Raw genomic sequence first — 8,451 nt, 5'->3', positions numbered from 1 at the left:
CCAGCTACTTTAACATCCTAGCTCACTGCGGTTTCCGTTAGCATCAAGATGGCACAGCAACCTCCAGATTTTGCATGTGCAGAAGGAAGCACCTAGCAATTTGCGCTGCTTAGTCAAGGAGGGGGGGGAGCGTTTGCACCATTGAAACAGGCTGCAAGACACAGGAGTGGAGAGGAAGAAGTTATTCCCTCAACCCTGTGAATTTCCTACATTGTGCAGGGGGTTGCACTAGATGACTCTGGTGGTCTCTTCCAACTCTATGATTCTATGAAAAAGAAAAAGACGAGAACGAAAGTAGGTGCAGTTGACTGTGCCTTCCAAGGGTACCCTAATTCTTTAAGGTCCTAGAGATGTTTCAATTCACAACTGCCTCCCCCCCACACACCCCAGTGACCCCTACTCCATGCCTCCCCAAAATCTTTCAGGATCCCTGGCCAATCTGGCCTGGAGGAAAATTGCTTCCAGAGTCCAGTAGCACCTTAGAGACCAATGGGATTATTGGGGTATAAGCTTTTGAGAGTCAAAGCTCCTTTTGTCAGATACCTGACACCACTGATGGTAGGACATTTTTTTGAGGTAGGAGAATTGCTCTAAACACCCAAACCTGAAGAAAGGCTCTGTGTAACCTAAAAGCTTGCATTGAGCATTCCAAAGACAAGCTGTACATGAAAAGGTATTGCCTTACTAAACGGTATGTTTCTTGTTTAAATAGTTGGTTTTGCTCAGAAGGTTACATCAGGGAAAAGAGAAGCGATGCGTTTGATCTCACCAGAGTGGAATGGTGTTGCGATCCCTGCTAACAAGAGCATCATTTAATATTCCCTGTGAAGTCCCACGATGCTGTTTTTAAACTGTCAATTCAGAGCAGGAAAAGCATTTCGTGAGACGTGTGGAGGAAATGATGGATGTTAAAGATATCAGCTTTGCAGTCTTATCATCAGTATGACTGGCACCTGATTCATCTTGTGTGGATGTGTAAGAATGAGGAAGGTGTTGATTCAGAGATCAGAGATTTAACAAGGCAAAACAAAATTTATCTGTCTATTGTTGACATTCATCTTAGACTATCAGAGTTCTCTTGCATTTTGTCTCCCAGTTTTGACTTAGAAGAGGATCAAGATTTATTAGGAAGTCCTGCAGTAAACTGCCCATTCATGATAACCAAAGTGCTTTAAATACAAAAGATGCATTTGCAAAAACTTGCTAGCCTGTAGTGTAAAGGGTGAGTATTCTTGAAACAGGTTTCAGCATTCAAATACATCACTTGCAAATTAATTTTTGCAGGTCTCAGTCAAGAAGACTGTGCCCTAAGCAAGCAAAGAAAAACAGCTCACTTTGCTGGATGGTTAGGATTGTAGACTACGGGACAAAGTACCCATCATGTTGAAGCTCCAGGCCTGGAATTCCAGATGTGTAATTTGATACCCACCAAATAATGGCCTCATTATGTATGCTGTGTACAGTTCTAGTTGCCACATCTCAAAACAGATGTTGCACAGCTGGGAAAAGTGACGAGGAGGGCAAGAAGGACGATTAAGGGAAGGGGTGGGAGCACCTTTCCTACAAAGAAAAGCTGAGGCTTTTCCCTTTAGAAAAAAATGACTAAAGGGGACATCATTGTAGTTTCCCAAATGAGTGGAGAGAACTTTTAATCCCTCTTTAATAATGCCAGAAGTTGGAGGCATCCAATAAAGTTGATGGACAATAGATCCAGGATGGACAAAAGGAAGTAGTACTTTACTCAGCCAGTAATGAACACACATGAACACATGAAGCTGCCTTCTCCTGAATCAGACCCTTGGTCCATCAAGGTCAGTACTGTCTACTCAGGCCAGCAGCGGCTCCTCTCCAGGGTCTCAGGCTGAGGTCTTTCACATCACCTACTTGCCTGGCCCCTTTAACTGGAGATGCTGGGGATTGAACCTGGGATCTTCCACATGCCAAGCAGATGCTCTACCACTGAGCCACAGCCCCTCCCCTAATGTATTAACTGCCGGTGGGCGTAGTGTTGGCTGCTAGCATAAATAGCTTGACAAGGAGACCAGACAGATTCATGGAGGACAGGTCCATCAGTGGAACCTCCATATTCAGAAGCAGCAAACCTCTAAACACCATCATTATGAGGCAACATCAAGGAGTTGGGCATTGATATTCTGTTTTCTGGCTGGGAATGGAGGATTTATCCCTTCCTCGCTCACTGTTTCCTCCCTTAGAAATTTCTCCCCCCACCAAGTTCTGGAACGGAAAGATGACGTGTGGTATTGTGGTTAAGAGCGGGGGTTTGGAGGGGCGGAGGCTAATCTGGTGAACTGGATTTGTTTCCCCACTCCTACACATGAAGCCAGATGAGTGACCTTGGGCTAGTCACAGCTCTCTCAGCCCCACCTACCTCACAGGGTGTCTGCTGTGGGGAGGGGAAGGTGATTGTAAGCCAGTTTGATTCTCCCTTAAGTGGCAGAGAAAGTTGGCATATAAAAACTAACTCTTCTTCTTTTTCTTCCTACTAGACCTCAAAGCAGCTGGGAGGGGGGCATTTTTGATTGGGGAAATGGCATCTGTGGGACAGTGGGAGGAGTTATGCCTCCTTCCATCACTTACCTCCCCAAGGCTGTTTGTTTGTTTATTGAAACATTTATATCCCACCTTTCCTCGTGGTTGCTCTGATCTCTTTGGGAGGAGCACGGTCCAAGTACGATATCCCACTGGAAGCTGCACATTTTCAGATATCCCGTCTGCTTTGGTGCTCTTGCCAACATGGTGTAGTGGTTAAGAGTGGTGGACTCTAATCTAGAGAACTGGGTTTGATTCCCCACTCCTACACATGAGCGGCGGAGTCTAATCTGGAGAACCGGGTTTGTTTCCCCGCTCTTACACATGAAGCCAGCTGGGTGACCTTGGGCTAGCCACAGTTCTTTCAGAACTCTCTGTCTCACCTACTTCACAAGGTGTGTGTTGTGGGGAGGGGAAGGGAAGGTGATTGTAATCCACTTTGAGACTCCTTGAAGGCAGAGAAAAAGTGGAGTTTAAAAACCAACTTCTTCTTCTTTCCCTTCTGGTGGTGCGGCATGGGAAAAATGCATTGAAAATGGCAGCTGATGGAAGAAAGCACACAGAAAGAAATAATAAATCAAAGAAAGAAAGCTCTCTCGTTAGGGTTGCCAGCACCAGGTTGGGAAATACCTGGAGGTTTTTGGGACGGAGCCTGAGGGCAGGGTTAGGGGAGGGACTTCAATGCCAGTGAGTCCAATGGCCAAAGCGGCCTTTTTCTCCAGGGGAACTGATTTCTATCCGCTGGAGATCAGTTGTAATAGCAGGAGATCTCGAGCTACTACCTGGAGGTTGGCAACCTTATATCTCATGGAAATGTAAGCCTCTGTCTTTGCAGCTGTGTTGAAAGCAACATGGAGCATCCTTGCTGTGTGGATGCAGCTGTGATGCTCCCTCTGGAGTTATTCCCAGCAAGTTTGGCACTTTGGATTTGGCATTGATGGGGCTTTCATCAGAGAGGCCTGCTTTGATTGACCTGTTGCATGCCCTGAAGATTTAATCAGCACAGAGCCTTTCCTGTTCCTCACTCCCAGATGAATAGCTTGGAGGATAGCCGGATTGGAGAGCGGATGACGGAAGGATCATCACAGCCAATAGTAGCAAGGCATGTTGCCAACTCCCTCCCCCTCCCCAATCCCATACCAATTTGAGGTCCAAGTTCCTTGAGTCAGCTTTTGGAGCCGGGCATGGCCCAGCCCAGCGAGAATGGCGTGTCACATCTGGATTTTAGAAAAATGTTTAAATTAAAATTGGCTTTCAGAATATTGACATGTTTCAAATTAGTGCTGTCCCCCAGGCGCCTGTGGGATAGAAGGAGCCAGTTAACACATTATTTTATGCAACTGGTAGGTGGTATTTGTGTGTCTACACACACACACTGTACATGTGTATACACGCGAACTTACAGTGTAACCCTATGCAGAGTCACTCCAGTCTAAACTCACTGATGTCAATGGGCTTAGACGGGAGTAACTTTGCATAGGATTGCACTGCAAATAAACTAAATTTAAAATGTATTTACACAAACATAAAGGGCGCTTTTATTTATTTAAAACATTTTAATGCCACCTTTCCACCCAACTTAGAGCCTCCAAGGCAGCAAACAATCAAGAACATTAAAACACACACACAACAATCAAAAACAAGTCAGCCAAACACAGAAATAGGCTTTTATTCATCCAAGCAAAAAAATAAAAAAATAAAATTGAGATGTGTTGGTGGAGCCCTTAAATAAAAAGCTGTTGTGGCTTTTTATGATGCTGACTGATTTTATGTTGCTGACTTTTAATTGCTTTTTTCATTGGAGTCTGTTGCCTTTAACATATATTGGGTGATTAAAAACAATTCGGGAGAGAGAATGTATATAAAAGATCTGAAATAAAAGGATCTCTGTACTTTGTGTGTGTGTTGAGTGCCGTCAAGTTGCTTCCGACTCATGGCAACCCTATGAATCAATGTCCTCCAAAACGTCCTATCCTTAACCGCCTGGCTCAGATCTTGCAAATTGAGGGTCCGGGCTTCCTTTATTGAGTCAATCCATCTCTTGTTGGGTCTTCCTTTTTTCCTGCTGCCCTCAACTTTTCCTAGCACGATTGCCTTCTCCATTGACTCTTGTCTTCTCATAATGTGACCAAAATACGACAGCCTCAGTTTAGTCATTTTAGCTTCTAGGGTCAGTTCAGGCTTGATTTGATCTATAACCCAGGCAGCGATTCTCCAGAGGTCTTTCACATCACCTACTTGCCCAGTTCCTTTAGCTGGAGATGCCAGGGATGGAACCTGGGATCTTCTGCATGCCAAGCAGATGCTCTGCCACTGAGCCACAGCCCCTCCCCATATAAATCACATGAACACATGAAGCTGCCTCCTACTGAACCAGACCTTCGGTCCATCCAAGTCGGTATTGTCTACTCTGACTGGCAGTGGCTCTCCAGGGCCTCAGGCAGAGGATTGTAGCTCAGTGTGGTAGAGCATCTGCTTAGCATGCAGAAGGTCCCAGGTTCAGTCCCTGGCATCTCCAGTTAAGGGGGCTAGGCAAGTAGGTGATAAACACATAAAGCCGTGGGTGGAGGGTTGAAGGGGTATCTTTTTGAACTTTATAATTTTGTAACCACGAATGTACTAATTAGTATATATAGATACTCTTTTGTATTTTCTTTTTTTTAATTTTTTAAATAATATTATTATTATTGTATATGTTTTTGTTTTATGTTATAAAAATTAATCAAAAATTATATATATAAAAAAAGATAAACACATGAAGCTGCCTTATCAGACCCTTGGCCCCTCCAAGTCGGTATGGTCTACTCAGACCAGCACCGGCTCTCCACGGTCTCAGGCAGAGGTCTTTCCATAAGAACATAAGAAAGGCCCTGCTGGATCAGACCCAGGCCCATCAAGTCCAGCAGTCTGTTCACACAGTGGCCCAACCAGGTGCCTCTAGGAAGCCCCCAAACAAGACGACTGCAGCAGCACCATCCTGCCTGTGCTCCACCGCACCCAAAATAATAGGCATGCTCCTCTGATACTAGTCAAAAAGGGCAAGAGTCCAGTAGCACCTTAAAGACTAACAAAAATATTTTCTGGTAGGGTATGAGCTTTCGTGAGCCACAGCTCACTTCTTCAGATACAGCTAGAATGTGAATCCATCGGTCTTTAAGTAGAGGAACAGTATGTAAATGTGAATAGCAGGCTTGATGGGATTAGGTGTGATATGCAGAAGAGTCTGTGATGTCCAGGGGAGAGATGGGGGTGGAGAAATCAGTATCCTCTGATACTAGAGAGAATAGGTATGCAGCATGACTAATATCCATTCTAACTAACAGCTATGAATACCCCTCTCCTCCAGGAATATGTCCACCCCCCTCTTAAAGTCCTCCAAGCTGGCAGCCATCACCACATCCTGGGGCAGGGAGTTCCACAATTTAACTATGCGTGGTGTGAAAAAACACTTCCTTTTATGTGTTTTGGATCTCTCCCCCTCCAGCTTCAGCAGATGACCCCGCGTTCTAGTATTATGGGAGAGGGAGGAAAAACGTCTCCCCGTCCCCTCTCTCCAAACCATGCATCACTTTATAGACCTCTATCATGTCTCCCCTCTGCCGTTTTCTCGCCCCTCGCCTGCTCGCCCGGCTCCACTTGGATTGGCCAGCCGCTGTCCAGAAACCGCTTGCCAGATTTCCCCCCGCCTCCCATGCAAACCCTGGGAAGGCTTTCGTGGCGACCGTCAAGCAGGCGCAACAGCCTGGCGCCATAAAAGGTCAAGGGGAAAGGGGGGGGGAGAAAGACCCAAAGGACGGGGAGGAGAAAGAAGAAGCAGCAGGAGGAGGAGGAGGAGGAAGAGGAGAGGAAGAGGAGGAGGAGAGAGAGAAAGAAAGAAAGAAAGAAAGAAAGAAAGAAAGAAAGAAAGAAAGAAAGAAAGAAAGAAAAACCCCCAAGTTCCTTCCTGCAGCAGCAGCAGGAGGAGGAGGAGGAGGAGGAGAGAGAGAGAGAGAAAGAAAGAAAGAAAGAAAACCCCCCAAGTTCCTTCCTGCAGCAGCAGGAGGAGGAGGAGGAGGAGAGAGAGAGAGAAAGAAAGAAAGAAAGAAAGAAAGAAAGAAAGAAAGAAAACCCCCCAAGTTCCTTCCTGCAGCAGCAGCAGGAGGAGGAGGAGGAGGAGGAGAGAGAGAGAGAGAGAGAAAGAAAGAAAGAAAGAAAGAAAGAAAGAAAGAAAGAAAGAAAACCCCCCAAGTTCCTTCCTGCAGCAGCAGCAGGAGGAGGAGGAGGAGAGAGAGAGAGAGAGAGAAAGAAAGAAAGAAAGAAAGAAAACCCCCCAAGTTCCTTCCTGCAGCAGCAGCAGCAGGAGGAGGAGGAGGAGGAGGAGGAGGAGAGAGACAAGCCCCCAAGTTCCTTCCTGGCTCGGTCCCTTTCTGCTGGCAGCCGTCGGGGGGCCATCGGCGGCGGCGCTGGCTCCTCTCCCTTGGCCGCGAGAAGGGAGCCGCAAGCGCCGCGGGCCGAGCGAGGCCGGAGGGCCGGGGCCCGGGCAGGCGAGCGGCGGGGTGCCGGGCGAGCGTCCGCCCCGGTGGCGGGGTCTCCCCCTCCGGCCGGAGGTTGCAGCCCGCCCCGCCTTTGTCCCTCCGCTCGCCGGGCCTCCCTCTTTGCAGCGCCCCTTCGCCAAGGCGGGCGGCGGCGGAGCAGGAGCAGGAGCCATGGAGGCGGGCGGCCGGGCCCTGGAGCTGCTGGGCGGGCTGCTGCTGCTGCTGTTGCTGCTGCTGCCGCCGGCCGCTCGCGCCCAGGAACAGCCGTCTTGCCGCGGCGCCTTCGACCTGTATTTCGTCCTGGACAAGTGAGTGGGAGGGAAATGGGGGGGTGGGAGTTGGGGGGTGCGGGGGGGTGGGAGTTTCTGCACAGATCCTGCGCGGGCACGCGACCACCCCCTTGCAAGATCTCTCTTGGCACCCCGCCCCCGGCCACAAGGGCGCCTTGGCCATCTTCTGGTCACTGGGGGGTGGGGTGGGGGAGGGGGAATGCCCTGCATTGCGCAGGGGGTTGGACTAGATGACCCTGGTGGTCCCTTCCAACGCTATGATTCCCAGTGGATTATGCAAAACCTCAGGCCGGAGAGATTGCTGGAGGGGGACCAGGGGGGTATCTGGGGGTTGGGGGGGAGGTAGTTTTGAATTTCCTGCATTGTGCAGGGGGTTGGACTAGATGACCCTGGTGGTCCCTTCCAGCGCTATGATTCCCAGTGGATTATTCAAAACCTCAGGCCGGGGAGATTGCTGGAGGGGGACCAGGTGGGGCATCTGGGGGGGGGAGGTAGTTTTGAATTTCCTGCATTGCGCAGGGGGTTGGACTAGATGACCCTGGTGGTCCCTTCCAGCGCTATGATTCCCAGTGGATTATTCAAAACCTCAGGCCGGGGAGATTGCTGGAGGGAGACCAGGTGGGGCATCTGGGGGGTGGGGGGGGAGGTAGTTGTGAATTTCCTGCATTGTGCAGGGGGTTGGACTAGATGACCCTGGTGGTCCCTTCCAACGCTATGATTCCCAGTGGATTATACAAAACCTCAGGCCGGGGAGATTGCTGGAGGTGGGACCAGGCGGGGCATTTGAGGGTGGGGGGAGGTAGTTGTGAATTTCCTGCATTGTGCAGGGGGTTGGACTAGATGACCCTGGTGGCCCTTCCAACTCTGTGATTCGACGATTCTGTCCCCCTCGCCTCCGATCTGTTCATTCACAGTAGAAGGAAGTGCTCTTTGTGCATGCTCTGAGACAATGGCTGCCTTGGGATGGCAAACCGGGTTTCAAGGTTTGGGGGGGGGGCTGAGCTTGTCTGGAAGGAACCCCCCTTTCCCTCTTCACCCAAGGCAGGGAGATATAAAGGACAAATACGAAAATGGTGACTTTTTAACTTAAAATGGAG

General features: G+C 49.0%; 1 protein-coding gene across 1 annotated transcript in view; it reads left to right on the top strand.

The window, feature by feature from the left end:
• The first annotated feature begins 7,299 nt into the window (after positions 1–7,299).
• The window catches only part of ANTXR2 (ANTXR cell adhesion molecule 2), a 159,801-nt gene continuing 158,649 nt past the window's right edge, over positions 7,300–8,451 (top strand). The window contains exon 1 of the mRNA XM_056855512.1: positions 7,300–7,372. The gene's annotated coding sequence lies outside the window, so the exon portion shown is untranslated. The remainder of the gene's footprint in view (positions 7,373–8,451) is intronic.

This window comes from Euleptes europaea, chromosome 9 (genome assembly GCF_029931775.1).
Source record: "Euleptes europaea isolate rEulEur1 chromosome 9, rEulEur1.hap1, whole genome shotgun sequence".
In the NCBI taxonomy this organism is placed as follows: domain Eukaryota; kingdom Metazoa; phylum Chordata; class Lepidosauria; order Squamata; family Sphaerodactylidae; genus Euleptes; species Euleptes europaea.
Note: the sequence above shows the minus strand (reverse complement) of the source record. Positions and strands in the feature narration are given on the sequence as shown.